The following is a 10,562-nucleotide window of genomic DNA, read 5'->3' on the forward strand; positions in this document are numbered from 1 at the left end:
GAGGAGGCCGGGGCCGTTGACCCTCCGGCCACGGGGAGAGGGCGAGTCCTGCGGCGGGCCACCTCCGGCGAGCCGATGCGTCCCGTCAGGGCCGCACGGCGGCCAAAGTCCCCGGAGGAGGCCGCGCATCAGACGAGGGCCGCGGCGGCGAAGAAGGTGGTGAAGGCCGCGGCAGCGAGGAAGAAGGCATCTGCTTCTTCTCCGCCCAGGCGCACGCAGACTGCGCCCTCCTCTCCTCCTCCGGCAGATGCCGACGCAGGGGTCACTTTTTCCCTCAGCCCGAGGAGGAAGAGGAAAGCAGTAGAGGAGGAGGCGGGCGACGAGTAAGTATTTGGCTCCTTCCCGTCATCTCTACCTCTTCGATCTGTGTCGCTTGTCTTGACTCGCTTTCATCTTGGCAGGGACGTGGAGACGCTGGCCCAGAGGGTGAAGAGGGCCAAACCCGCGGTGGGTGGCCAGCCCCCGTCTGGTACTTCAAGGGCGCCACTGGTGGTGCTGAGTAGCCCGGACAGCATCCCCCGGCCCAGCCCCCAGCGTAAGCTCACTACTCTCCCCTTGTCGACATGTGTCAGGGGTACGATACTTTGGTGCTGACCTTGCCGGGTATGCAGGAGGAGAGCGGCAGTAGGAGGAGCCGCAGAGGGCTACTCCCAACACACCGCCCCCATCGACCACACCGCCCCGGGGGGCGTCCCCGATAAGGGCGCCAAGCACTGAGCCCACGCATATGGAGGAGGAGGAGGAGGAGAACTTGGGTGGTGGCGGCTTCGCCTCGACGCCAAATGTTGGCGGGGAGGGGACTTCCGTTTCCCAGCTTGGTACTGGCGCTGGTAAGTCGCTCGCCGTTCGTCCCTGTTCCTTTTTCTTTCTGGCTCTTGGTCTTGGCCTTGCCTCACTCCCTTCTTTGGTGTCCAGATCCCTCCTCGGTGAACCCAGAGGACGTGGACGCCATCATCGAGGACGTCGCCAAGGCCGCCGAGGCGGACGCCGCCAAGGAGGCCGCCAAGGGCGCTGCTGAGGACGCCGCCAAGGGGCCTGCCGGGGAGGCCGGCAAGGCCGCCGCTGAGGAGACCGGCAAGAGGCCTGCCGGGGAGGCCGGCGGGGCCGCTGTCGAGGAGGAGGAGGAGGTGGCTGATGACCAGCCTTCCTCCTCTGCTGCTTCCGGCTCCGGTAAGTACCTGAGGGTGAGTGACGACTTGTTCGTCCACCTCCCAGGCGCGTCGAGCACCAGGACACCCGTCGAGGGAGAGGTGTTCGACGACGAAGTGCTTGCTGCCGCCGGGCTTGAGGTCGTCGACGAGCCGAGCGTCGGTGGCGACGGCTCCCAGGAGGAGCCGCTGCTCCATGCCATGGGTGCCAACTTCCGGAGGCTCCAGGCGCTCCACCGTGCCCGCCTAGACAAAGTCAGGTCCAGGACGGCGGTGGTGGAGAAAGCGGAGGCGGACCTCCAGAAGCGCGTCGCCGAGACGCAGGACTGGTTCCGCCAGGCTCACGAGGAGCTGAAGGCCGCCCAGGGCGAGTTGGCCAAGCGCGACGTGGAGCTCGCCATGAAGCTGCCGACATCGAGAAGGCCCAGGAGACGGCGGAGGGCTTGGCCGCGGCAGCTGAGGCCGCCCGGACTCAGCACCAGGCCGCACTGAACTCCCAGGAGGAGGACCTCGCTGCGCGCGAGGAGAAGCTTGCCGCCAAGCTCCGCGGCAAGGATGAAGAGGTGGGGAAGCTTGTCTTGCAGCGGACCCATGAGCTGGAGCAGAGGCACAAGGAGGCACTCGACTCCCAAGCCCAGGTGCATGCCGACAAGGTGAAGGAGCTGGAGGTGGAGCGGGACGAGCTGAAGGAGCAGGCCCTGAAGCTGTCCTAGGAGAAGGACACGCTCAACAGCGCCCTGACGGAGGCGCAGGGCGCGGCCATCAGCAAGGCCGGGGAGCTCTCCGAGGCCAACAAGTCCCTCAAGGACCTCACGCTGAAGTTGGAGGGCCTCGAGGGGATGCTCACGGAGGCCAAAGCCCGGGAGGGGACCCTGGCCAAGGAGCTGGAGACCGAGAAGCAGCTGCGGAGGGACGAGGCCGCCGAGCATAAGGATTTCAAGGACGGCGTGAACCGCTGGATCGGCCGCCTCGAAGACGTCGCCGGCAGGATTACCGCGCAGCTGCCCCGGCAAGGGTCTTACCGGGGGAACCTGCTTCGTCCCTCTGCTCTTTGTGGTCTTGGCCTTGGCGTTGCCCTGGTTATCTTGGGCTTCGGTCTTACCTTGGCTCACCTCCCCTGTCCTGCTTGGTGTGACCGTGGGCGCGGCTCCGACTGCCCGTGCACAGGTAAAGGGGTACAAAAGTGTGCCCCTCCTTTTGTACACCGACAAGTAGGATTAGGAATTTATGGCCATTTATTTATACATATCCAGATTCCAGAGATTACGATTCGATTTTTAAGCACAATCGTCTATGTACAGACCAATCTTGAAGAATATAATGGCACAAACATATGTAGGCCATTCAAATCAATTGTCAAGTCCTGACTAGGAATTATTAGCACAAACACTAACCCTAGTCGGATTACTAGCAGAAATCATTTGCACGGATGAAACAACTAATCACTTATCACTTGTACAATTCAAAAAATCAATATACTACACAGATCTAACGAAACTTACTCAGATTTCATGGATTGGGAGAACATAACCATAGGATTTCTATTCCAAAAAGGGGGAGGCAAGAGTAACCAGAGAAACCCTATGATCTATTTGACACATAAATGGGTATAGATGACTAACTAGCTGTCCGTCATCGTCGGAGTGGTCGTCGGAGTCGTCGCCGGGGTCGTTACCAGAGTCGGTGTGGAACTCCGCCTCCGGCTGTGCAAGCTCGACGCCGTCGACGATGTCAGGGTGCGGCGATAACTCGCTAGCGGTGACGGCAACCTCTGTCTCCATCTCCACCCCATGCTCCGCTGCTTTAGCAGCCCCGGCGTCACCACTCCCTTCGATGGGGCACTTCGGCGGCATCCTCATACACTGACGGCTTTGAGGACTGAGAGCGGCGTCGAGGATGCAAGCGGAGAGAGAGGATTGTGTGTGTGTGGCGAGGATAGGGGGTGCGGCCGCTCGGGCGCACCATTAATATTGAGTAGTCAGAGTTGTGGGAGAGAGGCGGGCGGCGGTCAAACCGATGGCTCGCCTCCCGGTGAGCCTACGCACCGGACTGCTGGCATGCCTACCAAAGTTTCACACAGCTACTCGCACGCCTCCCGATGACACTGCGCAGCAAGCACGCCTCCGTCAATTCGCACACATGCACGCACGCCTCCCCGTCTGCCTGCGCGGTGGACTGCTCGCATGTGTCCCGTCAACTCACGCCTGCTCGCACGACATACAGGTCGCGCGGCGGCACGTATATTGTTTTTCTATTTGGATGATTAATGCTGCCACTTTATTGCTTAACCGAAGCATGGTATGTATCCATTGTTGGTCTAACGCTCACGGTTCGAATAAATAATCCATTTGGGATATTGGTTCCCAATTATTAATAATCTCCCGTTTGTAATTAGATAAAGATTACATCAAAACTGGTCTCAAATTTGACAAAAAAGTACAATGCCACTTTGTATTGGTGTCCATATGACAACACGATAAGTTTCATGAACTTCAAATAAGTTTTGGATGTACTAGAATTTAAAAATCAAGATTCTCAATGTTTGAAATTTATTGCACGGGGAGTAAACAGGCACCCAGTGAGACACATGTGTTTTTGCAATCCATTTAGGTGCACTGTCACGTGTGCATATAGCTCCAATTTGATTTTTGCACATTATACCCGTAGAAAATCAATCAATTAATGTACTAAAACGTCTTAATGATATCTGTGATTTTTTTGAAATTAAAACGTCCCTCCTTTGGTAACATATGTTCACTGCGGGATAATTAATTTAACATGCATCGTAGTTGCGGTGGATTCGCGGTGTGTGTGGGTGTGTGCGTCTGGGGGTGGCAGGCTCGCAGTACACTACGAGTTGTGAGCCACCGTGTGGGTTGGCCGTTTTCTTAGGCAGGTTGGTGCCACATCAGAGTCGTGAAATCGTTATTTAAAACATTACACAACCCTTTTCATACATACATGTTTTGGCCACATGCAGTCGATGGTTGTCCTACATGACACTCGATACTCGCGTGTGACGCTTTCTGTGGGCCCGCGAGGTCGTCGTCCATCACTTTCACGAACAGCCGGCAGTGAGGTTAATTTGACCAATAAGGTAGAATCTTTTTTGTTTGTGTTATGGTGGTATATAGTACGCGTCGAAGAGGTGGGAGGTGAAAGTGCAACTATCCCTGCATGGTTTTGGTACTTACTAACAACATATAGATCATTGAACTAATGCTATTTCAAGATGATCATTTCAGAAAATTTAATGATTGGCATGGCATGGATTAGGAATGTGGACCCCTCAAAATGCTAAGGACACTTATTGGCTCAAGCTCAAGACTCTACATTTCCATTTTAGTGATCCAAGATCACATTGAGTCTATAGGAAAAGCCAATACTATTAAAAGGGGATGAGGTGTTGCTTAATGGCTTGCTTGCTCAAAATGCTTATTAATATGCTCCAAAGCCCTCAACCACTTTCTCATACCCACATATGTCCCAAACCAAAAGTCAAACTCGGCCCCACCGATTTGATCTATCCGGCGCCACCGAGTTCATTTGACATAGCCACTGCCAGAAACCGTAGTCACTTCGGTCTCACCAATAGGGATCTTGGTCTCACCAAGATGGGATTGCAAACTCTTTGTTTCCCTTCGTAACGTTTCGGTCCAACCGAGATGAGCGATCGGTCACACCGAGTTCGCAATGCAAACTCTCTGTTTCCTTTTCGTAACGTTTCAGTCTCACCGAAATGAGCGATTCGGTCCCACCGAGTTTGCCTGACCAACTCTCTGTTTGCCAATTACAGAAATCGGTCCTACCGAGTTTATGTGATCGGTCTCACCGAGATTACGTTATGCCCTAACCCTAATGAAATCGGTCCCACCGAGTTGACATGTCGGTCCCACCGAAAAGCCTAACGTTCACATTTTGAACTAAATCGGTCTGATCGAGTTTTCTGATTCGGTCCCCACTACACCACAACACTTAATTAGGGGCAGTTAACTGCCGGGAAAAATACTAGATTAAAGGCAAATTATCTGCCGGGAATTGTTTTACTGCCGGTAGAAGGATTCAATGGCAGATAAACTGCTGGGAGAATTTGAGCATGGCCCACCCGAGCGAGACTGTCCCCGTGGCGCGAGACTGAAATTACTCGGCCCAAACCCGCTGGAGCGAGAGAGCACGCGAGGGACTGAAAATATTCACAGAAAAACGTTATAGGCGCCGCCCCCACCAGTTCTGCCCCAAATCGAACCCTCCTCCCCATCTCAGCCCTCCCGTCGGACCGACGCCGCCACCTACATCCCCCTCCACCGCTAACCTGTTCAACCTCCACCAATATTAATGGTGCGGACGCATCGAGGTCGACGTCGCCTCCCTCCACACCCATCTGGTGTGCGAGGTGGACATCGCCGTCCTCCCTTGGGCTCCGCCATCGAGATTGGTCAACGCCGTCGGTGCTCGACGCTTGCCTCCCTCCCCAGCACCAGATCCGACGGCAGCACCGAGCCCCTCCATCGTGCCGCAAGCCCGCCGACGGCAAGCACCAGAGGAAGCGGTGCTTCTTGGCTCCTCTACCATCTCTGGGTCGTCGCGCCACCACCATGCCGCCACGCTCTACATCCCCGCGGACCTCCATCTGATGACCATGGGAGGGCTTCCTCCACCCCGACGGCGAGCGCAGTGCGTGCTCGTCACTACGCTGGTACAAAAGGCTGCTCAGATCTGTCAAGGTGGAAACCAGATGCAGGTGAGTTTTCCTTCCTAAGGCTGTGAACCTCTCCTCTCCTTATGAGGAATCTTATACCGATCACACCCTGTATCAGTTCTCTCCTTTTTCCTGTGGCCCTCCTCATGGAGGATATGCCTTTTTGGGTTGCTATTGATTGTTGTGGTTGCTTGGAGGAGCTGATCTAATTATCACGAATTCACGATAGGAATTGTACTCATAGGTTTTCTGTTTACAGGTACTGAAGACATATAATGAATGTTGGGACCCTTTCCCCCCTTGTCTTTGAAGGATTTGTGTGTAGAATAATGAGATGTATAGGGGGGTTGAGTTACAGAGGGAGTTGCTATCATCAATTCATCATGCACATACATGCTAGTTCCCTAATTCTCCTCATACTCACGTGATTAATTCAGTGCATGTTAAACATTTTTTACGTCTGTTTCAGTTATAGATGCCCCTCCTCTCTAAATAGGTGGTTGGAAGAACCCCTATCTTTAATTTTGCCTAAACTTGTAACAGGTTGTGGATTAATAAAGGTTACTTTTTCTGTAAAAAAATGTACGCTCAGTTGTGGACTGGACTGCAGTGCTTTCTGTAAAAACAAACTTCAAACTTCATACCTTGTTTTCATAATGTCAGAAAACTATTCTTGATGGTTTTGTAGGTTGACGGCGGATACTTGAGAGTATTTGGTTTATGTAACTTCTGAGCATGTTCATTGATTCTAGAGTTGCGGCCTTCTGTTATGTGTAGATGTAAATGTAAAAGAAACAGTAAGTAATCTCCCTTTCTTTTCATTTGTATTTGTTATGATTTTATATAACATGTCTTATTGCAGCTATGCATTGCTGCAATTGTACTGATCGCCTATGATAAAAAGGGAATAATATTTTGTCCAAAGTGAGCAGATGAGAGAATAATAATGCTTATTTTCTGACAAAAAATGTGGCTTCCGTAATAGCCTATAGTAGCTCTGGACTGAACTAGACGGGCGCTCTCTGCTACCTTGCAAGTGTGTGTAACCTCACATGAAAGTATACTCATTCACACGCTGCTATATTATCTCCTAATGCCTTCCCCTAATAACAGAGCCCGTAATCAATACATGTCAGGAATATGTCCTCATCTGTACACATAAATTTCTACTACTGTACATTGCATCTTATTTATTGTATGCTTTCCTGGTCTAATGAACTGGAATTGAAGTCCTGTTTTGGTTTGTTCTTAAATCTCACGTATGTACCTCAATACCATCTATGGTTTACTTTCTTAGATACATTAAATTTTAGTAAGTTTCACGGAAACAATTTTGCACATCTAAAGTATGGTGCGACCCCTTCTGATTGCTTTCCGCACTATTGTATATTTAAAACATGATTCATATATGATATTTTTCAATTTGTTATCCTCCCATAATCACCCAGTTAATGTATTCCGCCATTAAAAGTATTCATGATGCTCTTTTATTACTGTATTTTACACTCTTGGGTACAACTTATTTGTTTTGTTGTCTTTACTAGGGAGACACTTCATTGTGCTGCTAAGTGATCAAAGTCAGCAGAATTCTTTTTTGTAACATTGTTCTCATCTCTGAACAGATGTTGTTTCTTTTATGTTATGATTTTTTACAACAAAACACATTAATTGACATATGATTTGTTAGCTTTCTATAATGTTTTAATTCTCTGAAATCAATTATTGCAAAGATTCATTGTCAGTGCTCCATGTTGTAAAGATTCAATGCTTTTAGTGGTTATATTAATCCAAAGTTTTCTTTAAATGGTTATCTCATTACATCCAGCATCTTCTGTTAGTTATTTTTCATCTGTAACATCTTATCTGTTCAGGTTGGCATCACACAGGAAGATCTTATGGTTAACATGTAGTTGTACTAGTGAACTAGGATGTCTACATGGTGATTCATTTGTTCATAGTGACAACATAATCAGGTGGGGTGAGGCTATCAATCTGTGATCTTTCAAGCATTGCAAGTTTGGTGCTCTTCTGCTGGCAACATGGGGCCATCTTTGAATAATGCAGTTTCACATGATGATGGCGAGTCTGGTTTTCAGAACATCTCATGAAAATGGCAATGTCATTTGACAAACGGCTGTGCTGAAATATACAGAAGTGTGAACATGCCATTGTTTCCTAGACATAGTTGTAGCCATATGTCAAGCTCAAACCGTTAGTGTAGCTTAGTTTGAAGACATGACATCTTATTGTCGCATGTAAATTATGTTTACCGATGTGGTTAGTTGCTACTGAACACATCTATGGATGTAGAAATCTTGAATTTTTAGTTTGAATGTGTTTCAGGTCTGCTATTGAATCTTGAGTGAAATGATGTACGATGCCTAGGCATATTGTGATTGGATACTAAATAACAGAATAGATTGTTGGTGAAACAAAGCATAATGGCGTATTATCTTCCAGGCCAACTTGTTTGTGCTGGTAGTAAAACTGCCGGGAAATAAATGGGCCATGGCAGATTAACTGCCAAGAGAAGTTTATCTGCTGGGACAAGTAAACCCTGGCAGCCGTTCTCGTGGCGGTTCTATCTGCCGGGAAAACTACTGTCCCGGCAGTTTACCTGCCCTTTGTAGTTTTTCAGTCCTTACATCAGTGTTGTGGTGTAGTGGCCCACCGAGTTTAGTAAATTATGTGTAACAGTTAGATTTTTTGTGGAGGCTATATATACCCCTCACCCACTCTTCATTCGTGGAGAGAGCCATCAGAACATGCCTACACTTTCAGCATATATTTTCTGAGAGAGAACCACCTACTCATGTGTTGAGACCAAGATATTCCATTCCAACCATAAGAATCTTGGTCTCTAGCCTTCCCCAAGTTGCTTTTCACTCAAATCATCTTTTTACCAAATCCAAATCTGTGAGAGAAAGTTGAGTATTGGGGAGACTATTATTTGAAGCACAAGAGCAAGGAGTTTATCATCAACACACCATCTATTACCTTTTGGAGAGTGGTGTCTCCTAGATTGGTTAGGTGTCACTTGGGAGCCCCCGTAAAGATTGTGGAGTTGAACCAAGGAGTTTGTACGGGCAAGGAGATCGCCTACTTCGTGAAGATCTACCCTAGTGAGGCAAGTCCTTCGTGGGCGATGGCCATGGTGGGATAGACAAGGTTGCTTCTTCGTGGACCCCTCGCGGGTGGAGCCCTCCATCGACTCGCGCAGCCGTTACCCTTCGTGGGTTGAAGTCTCCATCAACGTGGATGTGCGACAGCACCACCTATCGGAACCACGGAAAAAATATCTGCGTCTACATTGCATTTGCCCTCTCCAAACTCCTCCCTTTACCTTCATATGCAATGTTTTACATTCCGCTGCTATACTCTTAGACTTGCATGTGTAGGTTGATTGCTTGACTTGTTCTAAGTTGCTAAAATCTGCCAAGACATAAAATTCGGAAAAGGCTAGATTTTTATTTGGTCAAGTAGTCTAATCACCCCCCCTCTAGACATACTTTCGATCCTACAGGAGGGGACTAGCATATATACTATATGTACGCGTCCGTGAACAAGTACACCTCACTCAGTGTCGGGACTTTTTGGTTTCCGAGACACGTGCCACATCAAAATTGTGAAATTGGCTATTCAAACATCACACAACACCTTTTTGGGCCACATGCATGCACGCGGTGGTTATCCTACCTAGGACACTCACGTCTGACGCTTCCATCTATGGGCCCACGAGGCCATCGTCGATGCATACCTGCCTCACTTTGACCTACATCGGGAGAGGTTAATTAATTTCACCATCGATGAGGATTCTTTTGGGTTGTACATATTACGGTAGGAGCATATAGTGTGCGGTGAAGAGGGGGGGAAGGGGACCATCATATGTAGTACGCTTCATGAACCTCGCTCTGTGTGGGTGCATGGTTTACGGTTTTTGAGGCATGTGGCACATCAAAGTTGTGCATTTTGGGTATTCAACATATATATGTTTGGCCCACATGCAAAGCGGTGGTGGTTGTCCTTTCGCACCCACTTAAGCAGTTATCAGCGATATCGATGCTTTCCATCTGTGGGCCCGCTTGGTCCATCACTACTTTTTTCCTCACAACAAGAGAGGTTAATTTGACTTAGAAGGGGATTATTATTTTTGCTTGTAATACAGTATATATATATATATATATATATATATATATATATATATATATATATATATATATATATATATAGGTCATGCTCTGGGATGACTTGCATGATACAGTTTGAGCACACACACATGCATGTGTACGCATGAATCCCTCCCATCGAGTCGAAGTGGCTAGTACAACGACATGTCATGAACCGATCTCGCTCTGTGTGGGGAGCTAGTGTACGATTTTTGACGCACGCGCCACATCAATGTTGTGAAATGGTATTCAAACATGCATGCACGCATCACCTCCATACATATGCATGTAGTGGTTGCCTTCGAACGATACACTCCCTAGCCTGGTTATCGGCGACAAGCCTATATATTCGTGGGCCCGCGTGGACATCCATGATCACCTTGACCAACAACAAGATAGGTTACCATGGTGCATTCTTCATTTGGTTCGTGTTATCGTAGTATAGGTCATGGTGAGATTCAGACCTTAAGTTTGAGCGAATATACTATGCACGCATGCATGCATGAATCCCCGTCGTTGGCATAAGTGTGGTGTAACATACATATGCAT

At 49.0% G+C, this 10,562-nt stretch overlaps 1 long non-coding RNA gene across 1 annotated transcript; it reads left to right on the forward strand.

Annotated features, from left to right (window-relative positions):
• The first annotated feature begins 5,154 nt into the window (after positions 1–5,154).
• LOC123096917 (uncharacterized) lies at positions 5,155–8,203 on the forward strand. Its single transcript, XR_006446766.1, has 2 exons — positions 5,155–5,889; positions 6,107–8,203. It is a non-coding gene; the product is annotated as an uncharacterized lncRNA (long non-coding RNA).
• Positions 8,204–10,562: the final 2,359 nt, after the last annotated feature.

This window comes from Triticum aestivum, chromosome 4D (assembly GCF_018294505.1).
Source record: "Triticum aestivum cultivar Chinese Spring chromosome 4D, IWGSC CS RefSeq v2.1, whole genome shotgun sequence".
NCBI lineage: Eukaryota > Viridiplantae > Streptophyta > Magnoliopsida > Poales > Poaceae > Triticum > Triticum aestivum.